The sequence below is a fragment of the Pseudorasbora parva genome, chromosome 7, assembly GCF_024679245.1.
Source record: "Pseudorasbora parva isolate DD20220531a chromosome 7, ASM2467924v1, whole genome shotgun sequence".
NCBI classification, from domain to species: domain Eukaryota; kingdom Metazoa; phylum Chordata; class Actinopteri; order Cypriniformes; family Gobionidae; genus Pseudorasbora; species Pseudorasbora parva.
The window spans coordinates 30,377,837-30,399,449 of record NC_090178.1 but is presented as its reverse complement, the minus strand read 5'-3'; the positions used below and the strand labels follow the sequence as shown (position 1 = coordinate 30,399,449).

General features: G+C 38.6%; 1 protein-coding gene across 2 annotated transcripts in view; it reads left to right on the top strand.

The window, feature by feature from the left end:
• The window catches only part of nbeal2 (neurobeachin-like 2), a 105,648-nt gene that overhangs the window by 6,899 nt on the left and 77,136 nt on the right, over positions 1 to 21,613 (top strand). The window lies entirely within an intron of this gene.

Below are 21,613 nucleotides of genomic sequence, written 5' to 3'. Positions count from 1 at the left end.
GACCTCTGGAAACTTCATGTCTGGTCCCTGGATGGGACGCAGAGATTCTACGTGACTTACCCCAAGAGGTAGTTAACATGGTTTCGGCTAGAGCAATGTCTACAAGATAGGCCTATGCCTTGAAGTGGAACCTGTTAGTTGATTGGTGTTCTTCCCGCCGAGAAGATCCCCGAAGATGTGCGTTTGAGTTAGGGGTGTCCATGGTTAACCGATTGACCGATTAACCGTTAAAAATTGCGTAACCGAGTGAAACATTTTGCTCGGTTAAGTGGCGTCAATGATGTGCCTTGAATTTAGTTGTAATATATGTTTGCACCCCTAGAGACCGCCAGAGTGCTCCCAGACATTTGTAATATCCACAAGAAGAAGTCATGACCAGCTTTCTTTGCGGGCAAAGAAAGCGTGGAGCACTTTAAAAATGAGAGTGACGGGGCAAAATGCAAGTATTGCAATGCAGTGCTTACCGCATTTTTCAGGCTATAAGTTGCTCCGGAGTATGAGTCGCATCAGTCAAAATATGCGTCATGAAGAGGAAAATAACAAACATCGCACTGGACTATAAGTCGCATTAGGGCAGAAGCAGAGCGCGAGCTGTGCATAACGGAGCAGAAGAAAGAAAGTTTGAAGTGAGAAACTTGTGAATGACTAGAGAAAAGCAGACGTTACTTTAACTGTAATGAAGAAAACAAAAACGCTAATCGCGGACTGAAAGCAAGATGGCCAGAGCTGAAGGGACGAGACCACAGATGCTTGAACAGCCGCGCGAGTCAAACGCTGTGTGAATCATTCTCGGCTGCATATTTTACTAACGTTACATGCTCTAATCGTGCAGGCGCCCTCGCGGCCACTCGCATTGCTCGTGAACTGGAGCGCATCTCATCCTAATTTAACGAAACTCAGCGTACGCCTCGCAGACATGAACTAGATCTTAAGAAACTTGAAATGTCTTTTAACAATTTAAAACGAAAAGAAATAGGCTACTCTCTGATTATGTAATCCATGATGTGCATTTCTCTCTATAGGCGCGTTCACTACGGAGATGGTGGTCGTCAAATTAATAAGCTAAAAATAACCCTGACGCACACTATGGTTAAAGGAGTATTAACCGCTAAGGGCCTCGGTTAACGGTTAATGAAAAACTTGAAAACGTGCAGCCCTAGTTTGAGTCTGTGCTTTTCTTGCTGCAGCAAGTGTTGGAGCGTAGGCTGTCACCCTCCACCCTCAAAGTTTACGTTGCTGCTATTTCCACCTATCATGACCATGTAGAGGGCAAGTCGGTTGGGAAGCACGACCTGATCGTCAGGTTCCTTAGGGGGGCAAGACGGCTAAATCCTCCTCAACCTCCCTCCATACCCACCTTAGGTTCTTGCTCTGGTGCTCCGAGCACTTCAGAATGTCCCATTTGAGCCCTTGCAGTCAGCAGAGTGTAAGATTCTGTCTATGTTCTGTCTTGCTGTTTGCTGCATTGGCCTCCATCAAGAGGGTAGGGGACCTGCAGTCGACAAATCGTGCCTAGAGTTCAGCCCCGGTGACGCCCACGTGGTATTGAGACCTCTGCCTTGCTACGTGTCCAAGGTTCCCACTACTCCCTTCAGGGACCTGGTGGTGAACCTGTAAACGCTGCCTTTGGAGGAGGCAGCCCCAGCCCTAGCTTTGCTCCGTCCCGTCTGTGCTCTGCGGTTCTATGTGGACAGAATCCAAAGCTTCAGGACCTCAGATCAGCTCTTTGTCTGTCATGGAGGCCAGCAGAAGGGAAAGTCTTGTCTCCAAGCAGAGGATGGCCCACTGGATAGAGGGTGCCATCACCTTGGCTTACCAAGCACAAGGTGTGCCCTGTCCGCTCAGGGTGCGAGCACACTCTACTAGAAGTGTTGCATCCTCCTGGGCACTGGCACGTGGCGCCTTGCTGTCAGACATCTGTAGAGCTGTGGGCTGTGCGACACCCAACACGTTCGCTAGGTTCTATAGCCTATGTGTGGAGCCGGTCTCCTCCTGTGTTATCACCTCAAACGGGTTGAAACACTGAGAGGCCCTGCTTCTATCGGCTTGCTGCGCCTTGGCACTTACATTTTCCAGAGATGAAACTCTGTGACTCCTCCACAGCCAATCAGGCCTCTTGCCGCTGAATCCTTGAGAACCGGCACTGGCCTAGGCCTTGTGAGCGACCCCTCAGGGATCCCACATATTTTTCCTTGGTTGTTCCTCCGGAAACCTTTGTCTTGCCCTTGGGAGAGCCCTCCCTTCTTGTTATGGAGGCCCCCTCACGGCGGTGGGCTATGGCTCAGCTCTGTCTCCACATAACTCCTCTTGGTATGATGTAGTTCCACAGCGGCCCCCCTCGGGCACACTTTCCAAGTGTTATCCAATAGTCACTGAACGGGTCAGGTGGAACAGCAGTGATGGAGTTTGAACTCTGTGGGGCCCCTTCTCATCAGTTAAGAGAGCTCAGGTTGCTCACACAGGGCACTGGAAGGGGGCAGAGTCCATGGCGCTTTGGTAGGGATTCCTATTCGACGGTACTCTGACGTGGCGTTGAGAGCGTCACGGTTACGTAAATAACCCTTGTTCCCTGAAGGAGGGAATGGAGACGACCTCATCCTGTCAACATGTCCTCTGTCCCTGCCGGCGTGCCAGGCTGCTACTCGGCTCCTCAGTAAAATAGATAATCTGATAATCTGATGCAATCACCTGTCTCTCATTTATACCCACGTGGCGCGGCATGAGCACCTGGTGCAATCATTGCATGCCATGGTACTCCGATGTGGCATCTCCATTCACTCCTTTAGGGAACGAGGGTTACATAGGTAACCAAAACGTTCTTCTTCTCTTCAGTGTACCCCACTCATTTTCTATAGGGTGCATGTCAGGGAACTGGGATGGTCATGGCAGAAGCTTCATTTTATGCTCAGGGACACATTTGTGTGTTGATTTTGATGTTTGTTTTGGATCTTTGTCCTGATGGAAGCTCCAACCACGGCCCATTAGAAGATTTCTAGCAGAGGCCATCAGGTTTAGATTTTTTTTATCTGTTGGTATTTGTTAGAATCCATGATTCCATGTATCTAAAAAGATGTCCAGGGCCTCCAGCTAAAAAATAGGCCCAAAACATTAAAGATCCAGCAACATTTTTAACCGTGGGCATGGGGTACTTTTTATTCCTGTTTGTACCAAACACATCTGGTGGATTTTCTGCCAAAAAGCTCTTTTTATAGTTTCATCTGACCACAGAACCAGGTCCCTTTAAAAGTTTCAGTCGTATCTGACAACTGAATACGCTGGAGTTTGTTTCTGGATGAGCAAGAAGGATTTTTCTTCTTCAGTCCACACAGTTAGTTTTATTGTTTTCTTGTTTTACAGAGAGTACCGTGTTTTACCATGCCTAATATCAATCTAGCTTACTGCAGTATGCAACAAGTATCTCTGCTGAGCGAACGCACATAGCATTATAACATAACTTTCAACACACTCAAATGTAGGCCATCTAATATAATAAAATAGCGCTGTGTTACCCTACATACACATGACTGGAAGAAGCAGACCTGGTTGTCTGCAGCATAATAAAAGCTCTGCAAAATCAAGGCGTCATTTGATTTTTTGAATGAGCCTTTTGAATCATCGACCTAGAGCAGTGAAAAATTACATATTTTGGCGTTAAAATTAGAGCCAATCAATTTATGCATAAAACATGAAACAGTAGGCATACTACTTCTGGTAAGATTCTGAAGTGTGCATAAGATAGACACTTAACTATCCAAGGCCACAGCAGAGGATTTGTAAATGGCAGTGAAGCAACACAAGTAACAACAACATGACGAATGTAGTGAATCCAGATTACATTGATACATACATTTATACTATACAGAACATATTTATTTATTGGGCGTGAAGTAAGTAGTTAGCTACTTATTCAAATACCTACTCAAAAGAGAGTATGCGATTTTGGACACAGCCAGAGTGAATCGTGATCATATCAAGATGGCAGCTCCCATGAGGTGACCCACTTCATGTAAAATTAAACAGCTTTTATAGACTGTTATGACAGGAGTTTTCATCACATGTGAGTCTAGATTATTTAAAACATATTTCTCATTCATTTCTGTATGCGTAAAACTAATGAGAAATAAATGACAGCGTTCCACTGTTAAGCAAGTATTTAATGTATCAGTGCCATAATAAGAAAGCATGTGGCTGCCTGGCTTTAGAACTGAATACTCTTTCCCCTTAAGAAGCAGCAATGCACAATCACAGAAGAACAGCTACATTAAATGTTGTGTCATTCCAATGATCTTGCTGTATTGTAATGTTGTGCCAGCCTTTTTTTCATTTGGCTGTTAGAGCAATGCTGCCTCTCTGTCAAACCACTTCCTCTTGAGTGTGCTGTTCAGAGGACAACATTGATGTGATAAACCACTTCCCGCCATGGTTGCTACCATTGGTAACTCCTAGAACAACCTGTTTTTGAGTTGACAAACACATAGTACACATCATCACCCAAGTTCAGTTCAGTTCAATCCCAATTGAGGAAGAGGTTTGGGACAATATCAAGTTTGTGTTTGTTTGTTGTGATTTATTTATTTATTTGTGAGTTTGAGCTTCGACACTGTACATGTTCTAAGAACATCTGATATGTGGAAGACATTCATGGAGGATGATTAACAAATAAGCTTGAGCTAGTAGTAGTCTGGGTCTGTATTTGAAATTGTTTTTCGAATTTCTACATTGGAAGAACGTGTGTGTTTGTGTGTGTGTGTGTGTATGTGTGTCTGTCTGTCTGTTATGGGGAAAAATGTCCCCACAAAGATGGCAGTATCCGAAATCCTTGTGGGGACATCTTTTAGTCCCCATGAGGGAAACATCTTATAAATCATACTAAGGGATTTTTTTATACATGATTCCTGTGATGGGTAGGTTTAGGGGTATGGGCAGTGTAGTGGGATAGAATATACAGTTTATACAGTATAAAAACCATTACTCCTATGGAAAGTCCCCCTAAAACATGGAAACACAACATACTCAATACTCAGACCGGCCCGTCTGGCACCAACAACGATGCCATGCTCAAAATTGCTTAAATCACTTTTCTTTCCCATTCTGACATTCAGTTTGGAGATCAGGAGATTGTCTGACTGAGATTGACCACACCCCTAAATGCATTGAAGCAACTATATTAGATAATTGCATTAATGAGAAATTGAACAGGTGTTCCTCATAATCCTTTCGGTGAGTGTGTATATATATATATAATATATATATATATATATATATATATATATATATATATATATATATATATATATATAATATACTCTGTATATACTCTGTATATATATATATATATATATATATATATATATATATATATATATATATATATATATATATATATATATATATATATATATATATATATATATTTATATATATATATATATATATATACCAAAAAAAATATATATATATATATATATATATATATATATATATATATATATATATATATATATATAGTGTGTGTGAAATACTTTTGATTCTTTTAAGATGCTTTTTGGAGCTTGGAAGTTTTAAAACACAATCCTTATGTGAAAAACAAGATTCAGAAAAATATCTCATGTTCTTTTCTCAGAAGAAAATAATAATAAAGGGTTAAGAGAAGAATGAGTAAATGACACTGATAGAACGTCAAAGAATTTTTCACCAATTCAAAGTTGCCATATGCCATCACAGAAAGTACAGACATAATGGAGTTCCTCACAGTTACATCAATCATATGCATATTACATCATATTACAAAAATGTTTCAGTTGTTGGTTACTCATCACACATGTTCCTCCTCTAGGAATAGGCTGACTTGAGAGGTGTCCATGTTTTTACAGTCTTGCTTTACCTGCTTGTTAATCTGAATAGATTTTAGTATTGTCACAATAGGCTGAGAGTCCTTGTGTAGGCAGCGGTGAACAGACATCACGCACCTTAATTCTTTCAACTGCCTTTGTGTGCCATTGTCATGTACCAGTAAGTCAAGTTTTTGAGATTTGCGTCACGTTTAAGACAAATGTTTGTGTACATGTGCCATTATTTGACCTTAATCTGGTGTGAATTCCACCATTGTGCTAGCCTGACAAACCAGACCCACATCAAGATGTTTGGTCTGGAAACTCACCATTGACAGGGCTCAATCCGAGGGGCGGGATAAATGGTTGTCTTTCAAACTCCCTCTTAACTCCAAAAGGCTTAACTCTAAGTCTTCCAGAGTCGTGGTTCAAAGCTGATTCGAAAGACCGCCGTTTGCCAGTTTCTGTGTATACTAGTAGAAGGCTGAGTTGCGCTTGAGTGCATTATGTTAAGCCCCGCCCACCGACTCTATACCCAATGTGATTGGCCTGACCAGAGTTTGGTTTTTACAGCTCAGAAGTGAGAGCTGCTAGACGACACTCGCAGCAGATTAGATTTGCTGCCGCTTGGGTGCGTCTAGATTTCTAGGCTACCATTGGGCATGTGAGGCTCTAAAAAGTGTTATGTCATTCTGTCTATTCGCTCACTTTCTTGCGAGCAATGAGGAACGACGGCCGGCCCTCGGATTCCCCAGTATGGCGGAGCCAACAAAAAGCAACCTCTAAAAAGCAAATCTAAAAAGACTTTTCTTTTTCTTTTTTTCATATATATATATATATATATATATATATATATATATATATATATATATATGAGAGAGAGAGAGAGCAGTCTCTGATATTTGGTATGGTCTGCCATCTTTGATATATGCTACACTGTATAGTAGTGGATGATTAATTTAGCCGTTTATTTTGTCATTTAGATGCAAGTCATCTATGATTTGCCATCTTCAATATCTTCAAGAATACCACTGAGCTCAAATATACCATTCAAGAACTTACCTGAATTTAACTAACTCTACTTTAAATCATCACAAGACAATTATCTTATTTATGGAGAAAGGAATGCAGTATTTTGTCTTACGTCTAAGTAAAAATATCTAAAAATAAAAAATAAAAATAAAAAGTTTTATCAGTAAAACTTCTATGTATTTCTATTTATTTAATTTCTATTTCTATTTATTTATTGTTTCTATCAACAGAATCATGATCTTTCTAGAAAATGCATTACAGCCCAGGACAGCACCAAAATGCTTTCCATAATGGTCTGAGTATGTTTAGTCAGACATGAGAAGGACTCTACGTTGTCAAACCCAACCCCAACTTCACAGTGCAAGTTGCAGCAAAGAGCTACAACATGTACTTTGAACAGCAGATTAATAAAAGATACCAAAAACTTTTGCTAATTTTGTAACGTGTTTTACGACCTTCACTTCACACATATTTAGTTTGAGTCATTGATGCAGCTACTAACTTCATCGCCCACTTAAAGTAGCCCAGGATGTCCACATAAGCAGACGGTCTGGATGAACCAGAAAGCTATGATCTAGGATTTGACTGTATTGACTTGCATTGATGTGCCAATGCTATTGTTTTTGTACAACTGATTTGTTTTTATGTTGAAAGACGTTATTTATTACTCAGCTGCATGGTGTTTATTGGAAGATCCCATAGAAATCATGCTTTTTTGTAAATCTATCAATCTACATGTATCTGCTTGTTTGTTCCTGATTGCACAATAATAGGCCTTTCCTGTGTCCAAAGAAACCAAACAGGAGAACAGGATTTTTAGTCCTGTTCCAATAGTAGGCTGCCTACCTACCTGGATTGAAACCGTTTCATTTATGGTTTTATAATCGGTCGGTTATTGTGATAATTAATATGGTAATAAAAATAGACCTGTGTGAACAATAACCTTTAAAGGAACACGCTGACTTTTTGTGACTTTAGGTTATTCATAGAGTTAGATACGTAAATCTATACATACATAACTGTCTGAAGCACTCGCCACTATCCTAGCTTAGCACAAAGACTGGAGGTAAATGGCTTCATCCAGCCTACTGCTCAAGTGACAAAATAACGCCAGCATTTTCCTATTTACATGTTGTGGTGATGTGTATAGTTAGTTACATTGTGTACTAAAACTGAAGGTAATGAAAATATCGGTAGCCACATCGGTCTAGAAAATTGCAACTTTTCATTTTTCGTACATGATACAACTATACACTTGTCTGACGTTGTCATACTCAATTCTAGCTAGAATATGAGTCTGATACTGCTCCACATAATTATAGGGCGTGTTTCAACCGAACCAGGAGAGACATTAATTAGATAGACCTACAACCAATAAGAGGAACGAAGCGATGCATAACATTAGTTGTCAAATGACAACAGAACTCAACTGCACTGTGTTGCCAAGTCTGCGGTTTTCCCAAGTGATATATAGACCCAGGAATGCAAATTTTAGGAGGCAAATGCCACGAGCTCAAATGTTGTGGGCGGGGCTAAGTTCGGCTAGCATCTGGGCTAACTATACACATCACAACATGTAAATAGGAATAATAATAATAATCCAAATCCTTGCTTCCCTAACTCTGTGCGAGCCCTAGGCACAACCAGGTGGAGATTATCATTAGACCGCAGAGAGCGAGTGCTGGCCTTGAAAGACATAAGCCTACATAAATAAGGGGGCAGTGTCCCAATGATGGATTTATATAAAAACAATCGCCACCGGGATAGCCTGCGCTGGGCAAGGGAAGGCCACTGGACTAGACTATACAGAGTGTAACAATGTGTAAAGGGTTTGCACCCAATAATAAATCTCAGTGCACCATGATAAACTGAATCCAGTTGGTGCAAATCTTTATTAGAGGAGTGCATATATAAAAAAACCATAAGAGTCCGAAAAGTAGCCTCAACCAATATCTTCCTTGTTGCAAGAGAAAAGCAGGCCTTATTCCTATAATAGAACCCTAGCTTGAACCTAAGTTTCCGGGCTAAATCTTGGATATGAGCCTTAAAAGTCAAATTGTCATCAAGTAAAAGCCCCATGTACCTATACTCATTGAAACAAGAGCATTGTGGACATTTGAACCGAGGTCATTGACATAAATGGTAAATAAAAGTGGGCCCAGCACCGATCCCTGAGGAACCCCTGATACAACTTGTAAAAAAACCTGAAGAGATACCATCAAAAGTGACGCACTGAGTCCTATATGAGAGATAATTTTCAAACCAACCAACCGCCTTCTCAGAAAGACCAATTTTGAGCAAACTCTGTTTTAAAATACAATGGTTCACTGTATCAAAAGCTTTAGAAATATCGATGAAAAGAGCTGCACACATCTTTTTGCTGTCCAGTGCCTAAATGATGTCATTCACAACATTCAGTGAAGCAGAGATGGTACTATGTTCCTTTCGAAAACCTGACTGAAACTCTGAGAGAACATTATTAACACTCAGGTATTCTTTCAATTGTAACGTATATAATATAAACATAATCAAGTTATGAAAATTATGTATATAATAAGTACCGGCAGAGGGCGCCAATGGCCTGGTGATTGTTGTTGTTACACTTAACAGCATGATCAAATCCTTGCTTAATATTGGCCAAAACAACATTTAATCTAAATCTTCACTTAAAGCAGCACTAGGTAACTTTTCAACCTTCATAATATATTTTTTAAGACTCTTGTGATGATACATCGACATACAATAGGTTGAATAACACGTCTGCCATAGCTTGATGGGGTCTGTATTGTTTTTAATCGTACTTTTAAACTTGGGGTTTCGGGTAGTAACCCGAGAACAAAAAGAACTACAAAATTTGACTGCTTTACGGCATATACGTCACTTCCACCAACACCCACACTTCCTTAAATTCAGACATGCGAGCCCAACTTTGTTCGTCGGATAATATAGTCATGTCCGAAGCAGCAGAGACAAATAAGAAAGAAAAGGTTTTGTTGGAGGAAAGCAATAAGAGGAAATGAAAAAGTGATCGGATTAAGGCAGGACGGGGATCAACATTGGACCAGCATTTGCTCGTTGGCGTGAGCTGAAGGAGGCGTGCCCGACCGATGCTGTCATGCTTGTTACGGTGAGCTACCACTCAAACATTGAACTGAAGTATCATATAGATTCTGTAAAGCGGTAACCAATAGACTACTACAATGACGCTGGCTTGTAAACGTGAGCATCGCAATTATTTGGCGTTTGAAAAAAATAAAAGCCATGAAATTATATTCATATGACATGCTGAAATATATGCCCCTGCCTGTACCTGGGATGAAGACATTTCACACGCGCCACCAGAAGAACACCTGCATGTTAACTCCTGCAGTGTTCAGGGCAACTGTTAGTGCTGCACCAACCCGCAGGGCCGCTTTTATGAAGTTATTTGGCCCGCCCCGCACCACTGTATATATTTTTACAACCCGCCCCGCACCCGCGACCATTAAATAGACATACAGGGTTCTACAGGCGCATTACTAGTTCAGGGCTATCAGGGTTGTCATGTCAACAAATGCACGCACGATGGCATCCCCTGTTGTAGGATTACAGAGCTTACGACAGTAGTTGTACATTATTGGGGACATTATTTTTTCCCAACTGTAGGGGGACCCCGAGAGCAAAAGTTACCAAGTGCTGCTTTAATCTATCTCTGAAATCTTAATCTCTGAAACCTGCAGCGCATATATTTATTTAATTGAATTGTAGTCTTCATGATTTCTCAATAGCACTATCCTATATTATGCTTTTTAAATGTTTCAATATATCGTGGAACCGTAGAAAATTGTCTAATAATGCGGTTTATGGATTCTCATCCGTGGTATGCGTCAACATGCTCATTAACCTGACATCTCATCGTGATCCTGATGCCGTGTTTTCCAGTTTAATTTAAAAAGTTCAACCAATAGAAACTGGATCTCGGGTATGGTGGGTAGGGTAGGTTGATATATAAAAGGTCATGGTAAAGCATGGTGGTCAGAACTGAAAACTTCCTTGTTAGTCAAAGAAAAGCTTTTATAGACACCAGGCCCAGCAAATGATCGATTTCAACCTTACTTCTAATTCCGTAGCCCCGCCCACCGACTCATGGAGCTGTTCGGATCACGCTAGCCAGCAGCAATAAACATGCTGAAGAAGATAGCAATATATATTGCTCTATTCCTGGTTTTGGAGGAACACAGTCACTGCATAAGCTTCCTTCGGATCCTAATATTAGGAATTTGTGGTTGAACTTTATTTTTAATTAAGTTTAAGCTCACGTGGGGAAGACATTGTATGGGTGTTTGCTTCATTTCACTGCAGAACTGTTTGTAAACAAATCTCAGGTCAATACTGGATTTGCAGACATATTGAGATTAAAATACAATGCTGTGTCTTCTATATTGCATCCAACAGGAATGGTGCAACACATTTATGTGAGTAAAACGTGTTTTTTATATGCAATAGTATTGCATTGTTACAGATCATTTTGATTATGTGCACATGTCTAACAGAATATACCTTAGCACACTGTCACAGGCTGGAGAATACTTTATTTGTTGGTTCGTTGCGATTCAGGGTCAGATTCGGACATGTAATATTATGGACTACCAAGACTCGCAAAGCCCAACATCCCGGGGGCTAAGTGTTTTCCAGACAGGCTACCAAAATATACGGCCATTGGCAGACAGGTGATCTCAAAAAGTGAAATAATATTCCTTTCTTGATCTGCGCTGTTCAGTCTCTTGACTTGGCGCGCGGTTCGTGCTTACATCCACCAATTTTGGGGCGGGCCAAGTAATGCAATAATAATATTCCAATCAATCATTAGTGGATGAGAAATAAATCATTGTGTTTGTTCAATAAAGACGTTTACGAGCTCTGTGATCGAGAGAATCATTTCAGTTGCCGCTTTCAAAACAATCCCTCCCTCGTGTGAACAGAGAGGGGAGCTGAAGCTCATTAAATCTGCAAATATTATCCAATCCTTGCTATGGGTGTTTACTTCCAAGTCTCCAGTGTGGAAGCCCATCAAAACCCAACGTTCAGGAGAGAGCCTCAAAACCAGTGTAGAAAATAGCCTATTACTTATTCATTATGATGTTTTTGAATGTAAAAACCACATGAACATCATTAGTTAACCTCAGACAACAGTATAAAAAAATACAAAAGCCAGTTCATGACACCTTCAATTTACTGTGCACAGTAGTATGCGCAAAAGCCAAAACAGTGCTGGAATGTCAAGTGTCTCCTTAACCACACTCTTAGAAGAAAAGGTTCTATCAGCGCTATGTATTTGGAACCCTTAAAATGTTATATATAGTTGAGTATAATCCAAAGACCCTTTTATGCTAAAAGGGTTCTATAATGACAAGAAAGAACCCTTTTGGCACTTAAAAAGGGTTCTATATAGAACACTGCAAAAAAAAAAAAATGCAATTCTTATCAAAGAAAAAAATGCATTTCTTATCTTAGCAAAAACTCTCTTAATTTTGAGTAATTTTTTCCCAAAACAAGACAATTACTTTTGCTTTTCTAGTAAATACTTGTTGTTTTAAGAATGTTTAGATGTTTGGACTAGAAACAAGACAAAAATACTAAGTAAGAGAAGCATTTTTTGTAGTGAACCTTTTAGGGGTTCCAACTACGTATCGCCGATAGAACCTTTTAAGGTTCTATATAGAACCTTTTCTTCTTATTTATTCAATGTCATTATAGATATTTGAATGCTTTTTAGCATTTACACATGTAAGTGGTTCTTATGTTCAGTAAAACATTTGATCATTTGTTCTGAGAGGTTCTGAGAGGTTTGTTACCATGGTTCCAAATGCCAAACTTTTGATTGCTTTGAGATATCGGCACAAAACGTCTCAGATGCAGTTGATATGATTGTGAACAAGCCCAAACTTGATTTTCTTACCTGTCATAAATATACTTTCTAATAGTCATCATGTCAAACATGAATAATAACAAAATAAATCAACACATTGCATCAGTTTTTCTGGGATTTTCTCAGCCAGCACAGCAGTATTGGATCATAATAACCTCCAAACATGTTTATAATCTATTTTCTTTTGAATTTTGAAAGGTTTTCTATGCTTTATTTATTGTTTAGTGAATCTTGTAAGTTATACCATTACCTTTAATTATGCCACTTAAATGCCTCCATGGTATAAAGGGTTAACAGTGACAGTCAACAGAGAGCTTACATATCACCAAGTTTGAATAATTGGGATCGGTATCAGCCGACCATGATGACAAGAAATTGGTAGTTGATATAGCTCCAAAAATCCTGATCGGAGCATCCCTACCTTTCACAGTTGATAATGGGGCTAATTTTATTAAGGCTGTTGATTTAACGCGTTTAACTTACTTTTTTAAACGCGTTTTACTTTAAAACAGCCCCATTTTAAAGTTAAATTTAACATTTAAGGGATAAAACTATGGTTTCACAAAATAAATAAGTTAATATTGTGTTGTTTTAGACATAATATTGTCTGTTTTGTTCAGTTTTGCCAACGAAAATATGAAGACAAACAGAACTGTTTGCCTCCGACTCAATGCACAGTGGGGTTTATTTCTTAATCTGCATTTTGAACGAATCTGGTGAACCAATGATTCAATGGACCATGAAGACAATTATTTACATTTTCCATTTTCATATAGAGAACATTTACACCTACTTCACTCCTGAATGAATTGTTTGAATGAATCGAATAAATGAATGACTCAATGACTTACTCCATTAGAGATTTAACGCCACCTGGCATTTTTAGTTTTTTATTTAGAGCAGGGGTTTTCCTGGAGCCTCCCCAGCACTGCACATTTTGGATATCTCCCTTATTGGACACACCCAGCTCAGGTCATGGAGTACTAAACTAATCAGCTGATGAGTTAATACAGCTGTGTTAAATAAGACACTCGTCCAACATATGCAGCCCCCTAAGAATTGCATCTCAATAGATATGTTTACTTGCACTACTTTTCCAATCCGATTTCAGATTCTTAAAGGTTTAGGCTTCTGTATAGTAAAAGGCGCTGCATATGATGGATGGGTGTCTTATTTAACACAGCTGTATTAACTCATCAGCTGATTAGTTTAGTACTCCATGACCAGAGCTGGGTGTGTCCAATAAGGGAGACATCCAAAATGTGCAGTGCTGGGGAGGCTCCAGGAATGGTTTGAAAACCCCTGATTTAGAGTATAATTTCATATTTCCATATTAATAAAAACTAAAATTAACTGTATAGTTCACCAAAAAAATATTTCTTTCTGAAGCTGCTTTTTTGTCTATTTAATTATTTAATTTTTTTAACTAAATTATCTTTTAGGAGTAATTTATAAGCCAAATTTGATGTGCGATTAATTAGATTGATTAATTGCCACATCGTGTAATTAATTAGATACAAATTTTGGACCCACTTTATATTTGGTGGCCTTAATTACTATGTAATAAAATTTTAATGAATCATTTGATACAATGTGTACATACATGTTTGTACATCATGTAATTCCATCTGTAAATTATTGTTTACATTTATAATTACACTATTGACACTTCCCTTACAGCTAACCCTATACCCTTAAACTTTTAATCGCTTGACAGCCCTAGTTTAGCCTTAGTTTTTATATAACTCAACATGGAATATCCATATGCTGAATTATCTAGCATTAATGAAAAACTAAATACTGTGAAAATAATCTGCTATAAGATATTTATACTTGTGAATAACTATGGTTGCAGACACGTGTGTACAGATCAGATTTAACTGTTCCAATTTAGTGATCTGCTAAATTGGATAAAGGCCACTTCAGCCGCTAATTATGCCAAAACATGCCAGAAATATACTAGCAATGTGATAATGCATGTTAGGAATGTGTTAAAAACAATAGAATTCTGTTGACACATTAAGCACATACCACACATATTTGATTAAACATACCTATTATTGAGTGAAATTGTTGCTTTTTAAGTATAACCTTGGTGCATATCATATCTACATGTTGGTACAATATAACATTTAGCAAAACGTTGGCTTTTTTCCACAAAACTTATATAGAGACCAAACCAAAAATGGCCGACCTGTTGAAAACCAGTTCAATAAAGGTGCTGTAACATTTGTAAAGCTGCTGGGAAAGGGTATTTTTTTTTTTTTTTTTTTTGAGAAAGACTGCAAAAAGCCCCAGGTGCAGGGATAAGTCCAGGCCGCTGCTGTCAAGGAGCTCCAGTACTTTCCGAGACTTCCCCATGGGACTGTTCAGCTATATTTAGCCCTCTTTGACTCATTTAACGTCTTCAATCATCTGGAAGAAGGCTAATCAGGAACAGTAATTCAGCTACACTACTCTGTTCAATGGCAGGCTTATGTCATGAAGCTACTATTTATTCTATAATAGATTGATCCCCCAGTCAGTCTGTGGCCTAATTTGGAGATTATTAAGTTATTGTTTCCTTCTTTTACCTTTATGTTTAAAGGACATTATCCTGTTGCTTGTATAGTAAATGAGGCTTGTGGCTGTTGGTGGCGGTGTGGGCATGGTGTGACTGGTTGAGCTTTTTTAGTCTTAGCATAGAGTTAATTTGTCTTAAATAATCATGAAAATGGTTGAATGTTAAAGTATTTTGAATGTGTTGACTTTTTCACATGTGTCCTGAGGCCTGTGTTTACTGACATTGAGAATAATTAATAGAAACCCGGTGAAAAACTCTCTTTGTGTCCGCTGAGCAGCTGCGGGCACTGAGAGCCGTCAGGAATCTCAAACAGAAAGGCTCATCTGTGATTTGCCATCTTCAGAGAATACCACTGAACTCAAATATGCCATCGAAGAACTGAACTAAATTTAACTGACTCTACTTGAAATCATCACAAGACAATTATCATATTTATGGGAAAGGGAAATGAATAGTAATTAGTTTGCATGAATAGGGTGCAAACTGGTGTCTCATTAAAGAGAACAAATTAATAAAATATTGGCTTACATGATATTAAGCTAGCATGAAAGTATATCATTTTAAATGCATCAAATGTCTCCATCTCCCTCTTAAAATGTGGATTTTGGCCTGTTCCACCTCAGCGGTTTTAACTATATCAAACAATGAGAATCACACAATGTCAGTTTTAGCTTCAAATGTGGTTTTATTACTAAAAAATTGCATGATTTTACCTCAGTACAGGAAAAAAAATGGACCATTACATGAAATGATGACATTCAGAAGGTATTTTAGACAGAAATACAGGCCTTTTAGCAATTCCATTCTGTAACCATCTGTTTTGCAGTGTTCTTAATATAAAATGCCAGGTATATAAAAATGTGAGAATTTTTTTAGAGAAACAAGTTGTTATTGTAAGTTTAATAACTTAAAATTTGCATAAAAACTGGGGGGGGGGGGAACTGGGAAAAAATTAAATTATATATATATATATATATATATATATATATATATATATATATATATATATAATATATATATATATATAATATATATTAAATGTATATTTAAGTAGCATAAATAATAATCACACATTATCTAAAATGTGTTTCAACCAAATTTTCGTTTCCATATGCTGACTTGATTGATTTTTTTTTTCAAGTTGTGTACCTTATTCATGGAACGTGTCAGAAATAGTAAAAGTTTAATGTAGAAATAATTTAATGTAGCTCATGTTTGTTGGCAGGTATGCCTTGTGTAGTATGAGTGTTTGCCACGTATGGATGTGAATATGATATTAAAGTGGTTTCACGATAGTTTCAGTTCTGAGATCTGCATGAAACATTTTCATTTCCCATTATCAATTAAAAACATTTAGCATGTTGGCTGTTATTTTCTGACGGTTAGTTTGAGGAAGTGCAGTTTTAATTCTGTTGAAATGAAGCAACCCTGACAAATTATATAGTCGTGCAACAGCGGACAAGAGACCACCCACCTATTGTACAAAGTAAAATAATATTATTATTACATGCTTTATCTGCCAGTGGCAAATATATATATTTGAAAATATATGGTGAAATTAGTTCAGTTATTTTGAGTTAAAGTAATGGAAAAACATACATGACCTATTGATCTTTCTTTTTTCTCTCTCTCAGAAAAGTTTGCAAAATGGTCTCGTAAATCTAGTATTCTCAATAAATGAAATCTGTGTCAAGTTCAAAAACTAATTTACTGGATTCAGCTGTGCCAGAGCTTAAAATGGAAAACTCATTAAGGGTGATGATATAAACAGTAGGCAACACTGGGTCCACAGAGACACACTGTTGGCTTTTCCCCCTGTTAAGCTCACCACTTAGCTAGGATCAAGTAATCAATCGGCAAAGTGACTCAATACCAGCTCAACTTCATTTCCGTGTCATTGCTTTAAAAGTTTCATTTTAGGGTTCCTTTCCCAATGCAGATGTCAGTGTGTTGGTTTATGCATCTGAATCAGTGATATATCAATCTTCAGGTTTCCCTCCAGCTATTCCTTGAAAGCCACACCAAATCTTTTTGACATTTGTGGGATGAAAGCATGCTATTACAGCACTCCAAACCAGAGTCCGAAATGAGAGGATTCTCTGTTGCACAACTGGGCTTTCAGCTCTATCAAGGTCTATAGAAAGAATTTAGTTCAGTTTACAGCGTCACAATGTTTTTGTCAATCAGCCTTAGGTAGCATGATGATTCAGAGTAATAAAAGTGAATGAGAACGTGCTCACTTATGCTCATCTTCTGAAGAATGTTTGTAACCAAGCAGAGCTCGACCCCCATTGAATACAATAGTGTTTTTTTCCTACTATAGTAGTCAATGGGGGCCGAGATCTACTTGGTTACAAACTTTCTTCAGAATATATTCCTTTGTGTTCAGCAGAACAAAGTAATGTATGCAGGTTCGGAACAACTTGGGGGTGAGTAAATTATGACAGATTTTTCTTTTTCTGGGTGAACTATCCATTTAATTTGTGTGCGAAACAGACCAAAATTTCATCATCAGTTACTCAACCTCAGGATCATTTTGTTCAATCCTGAGAGATTTCTAACCCTCTATTAAAAAGTCTATTTCATCAAAAGTTAGATGCTTCAAAACGTTTAGAAAGAGATGATTTAAAGGTGCCCTAGAATGAGTTGAAACAATATGTTACATTTTTCTCTGATACTTACAAAGAGGGTATTTGGCTTATTTAATGGGAAAAAATGTCCAGATATAGCCTAGAAATCTAGACGCACCCTAGCGGCAGCAAATTTAATTTGCCCGCAAGTGTGGTCTAGCAACTCTCAATTCCTATCTGAGCTGTATTCCTCAGAATCTGGACGGCCCAATCACATCGTGTAGGTAGGCTATAGAGTCGGCGGGCGGGGCCATAATGACGACAGCCGAGTTGCGTTTGCGTGCTTCTAGTAACAGTCTTCTAGTAAACACAGAAACTGGCGAACGGCGGCGGTCTTTCGAATCAGCTCTGCCCGCGCCTCCGGAAGACTTGGAGTTAAGCTTTCCTCTGAGAAAAGAACAAAGAGTGGCACTGAAGTCATTCTTAAAAGGGAAGATGTGTTCGGAGTTTAGCCGACCGGATACGGCGAATGTTTAATCAGTCAGCGAGCTCCCCTTCACCATCGTTGCTCCGGTTGGTGTACCGCTATCCTATCGCGTGCAGAGGGAGTTTGAAAGACAACCGTTTATCCCGCCCCTCGGACTGAGCCCTGTCTATGGTGAGTTTCCAGACCAAACATCTTGATGTGGGTCTGGCTTGTCAGGCTAGTCCAGATACAGTTTTACAGGTCCATTTACAACCTTATAAATTGTCCCTAGGATGTAATGCTCTGTTTTTGCTTTATTTGGAAGAGTCATGTATATGAATGTTGAGCTCTGCTCTGATTGGCTTATTTTAGCAGCTCACAGCAGTTCAGTAAAGCGGCTCATGAGTCCTGACCATCCTGACAGAACATAGACCGACTAAATGAAACTAAGCAGAACATCTTAAATGGAGCTGCTTACTTGTTTATTGGTCGTTTTAACTTATGGTGTAAAAGGTGACGTTTGCTAGAAGGATTGCGTGAACAATCTGTAAACAAAGTATCTACGGTTGTATTTTGTAATACAAAATAATATTAACCTTTGTCATTAGACACACTATTTAGTTTTGTATGGTACTTGGAGTATCCTATTGTTACTGTACTGGCATCTTGCGTCATCTAGACAATGCTGTCTCTCTAAGAAACGTTCAATTTATTCAGAAATCATTTAAACAGCTAGTCAATAAGTGGATAAAATCACTACTTACTGCTTGCAGGAATATAGTTGCCCCTTTATTTAATTTAAGACGCTGAGTGAAGCTTGCTTGAAATGGACCGAACAAACGAACGATTTGTGGTATCCGATTATAATAAACCTCAACCATGTGTCATGAGAGCCGTTTTTGCTATCTTCGAGTGTCTTGTTTACCATCAGTAGATTCGGCTTGTTGGACAGATGCAAATGTTGGGGGCGTGCATATAAATGATCCCCAACGCTTACGTCATGGTTGGGTTTATGTTGAGAAGCACTTTTTTTCTGTTGAGTTTTTGATTTACGGGATTTACATATGAAGTAGGAGGCAATGGTATTTGAGACTCACAGTATGTGATGTTCATGTACTGAACTCTTATTATTTCACTATGGCAAGGTTAATTCAATTTTTCCTTCTAGGGCACCTTTAATTTAGCCTGTTGTTCACATATTGTGATGAACCGTGCTTGCTTGACGTGCGAGAACAAAACTCGTTTGTTGGCGTCAAGCAAGCTTCTGTTGAGTTTCCATTTGCCATATCTGATGTTCATGCATTGATCAATGTTAATATGTTGATATTAAAACCCTATAAATTAAATCTGTTCAATATATAAAGCATCTTCAGAAGACTTTTGATTAAACCGCTCAAATCATCTGGAATGACAAGTGAGTATTCTGAGTAAATGATGACAGAATAACCCTTTAAGTTGTTAACAAAATAATCTTGAAATCTGCATTTAATTATACGAATCAGATCAGTGAATAACAGTGTAAATTCCAATCTGTTTGTAACACAAAGCTATCATAATAACTACCGAAGACTTGGTCTTTTGTGCATAAGTTCTATCACTGTTAGGAGACTTTTATGCAGATTTTCTTTTGTGCCCTTCTCGAAACTTGAAAGCTCCGTTCTCCTATCCATCATTTCTCTTTGTGTTCCTCAAATAAATGAAGGTCATACATGTTTTAAACAACATGAAAGACTAAACAAAGACAGAATTTGTATTTTAAAATGTTGTGAAAGGTTGCATCAGGTACACCGTAGCGTACCGGTTGTCGTTCATGGCGAGGTGATACACACTCTACCAATAAAGCCATGGTATAGCGGCAAAGAAGGAAGCGAACGTGGTGACGATAAGCCCAGCTGAGAGGAGACAGGAAATGTGGCTCAGTTAAAGTGACTTGTCATTTCCTGGTTGCTTGACAGAAGTACAGACAGCAAGAGAGCAGAAAAGAGCAGAGAAGGAAGCCAGCACATCTAAACCGAGGCGTCATGATGGATTCTGATTCATGCTGAGGCTTACTAGTGGACACATTCTGGACATTTTAGAACCAACTTGGTGGGGGCTCAGCAGAGACTGGGGTAACAAGAGCCCCTCCACCTCACATCACCTGCCATGAGACATGGACTGGCCCCTAAATGAACAGCAATTGGTAAAGTTAATTTTTTCTCACCTTGAGCAGGTTTAATGTTATTTTACAGTTGCACTCTCCTGTTGTGCACATTGCTTTGGTACACCAGAAGCTCCGGGTATTTTTTCATCAGAGTGTGTACATTTCAGAGAGTGTTTTATGAAGCTGCTGAAAGCCCAACTTCCCCTATATGAGTGGGCGGATCAAGCCGCATCATTTAAGCTAAGCATAGCTCCTCGCTCTTTGAAATGTTTTCCACCAGACGCTTTCAAGTGACAGTCACATGCAAGGTTGTTCATGTTGATACACATGGTTCTAGCTTGTGACTCATTCTCAACAGAACTTTACAGTAAATGTTATTGTGATCTCTCCATCAAAGTTGAATTGTATCAGTAGCTGGTTTGATTCATTGATGATGACTGGAAAAAACGAAGTGTCAGAGTTGTTATTATACTGCATTCTGCCTATATTGCATTAAAAGTCAGTTCACTGCATTCGCTTGCGATCGAACCCATGGAATTGCTGGGCCATGCTAGAGATCTACAATGACTTACCCAGACAGATCACATGTTTTTTTTTTAACTAGGCCTCCTGTTTTAGTTTTTATGGATTAATGAGATCAAATAGCAGGGTATGCACCTTTGCTGCCATTAGCTCCAGGTGTGCAAGTTGTTTATGCTTCACGGATGAAAAAAGGGAATTCTAGCAACAATACGTGACCGTGGACCTGGTCATAAGTCACACAGGTATATTTGTGACAATAGCCAACAATACATTGTGCCGGTCAAAATGATTGATTTTTCTTTTATGCCTAAAATCAATAGGATATTAAGTAAAGATCATGTTTATTCAGCTTTTTTTAGATGATATATAAATCTCAATTACATTTTTTTTTTACCCTTATGACCCAAATGGTCACATATGATTTAAAGGCAGGCAATAAGAATTTCTTGCAGATTAGGTTGCAATAGTGGCAATAATGATCTATTTATAAAGGAAACCAATACAACTACTAAATGTAAATATTGGAATATGGCAAAAAAAAAAATTAAAATTTAAAAAAATTATACCCATAGGAGTAC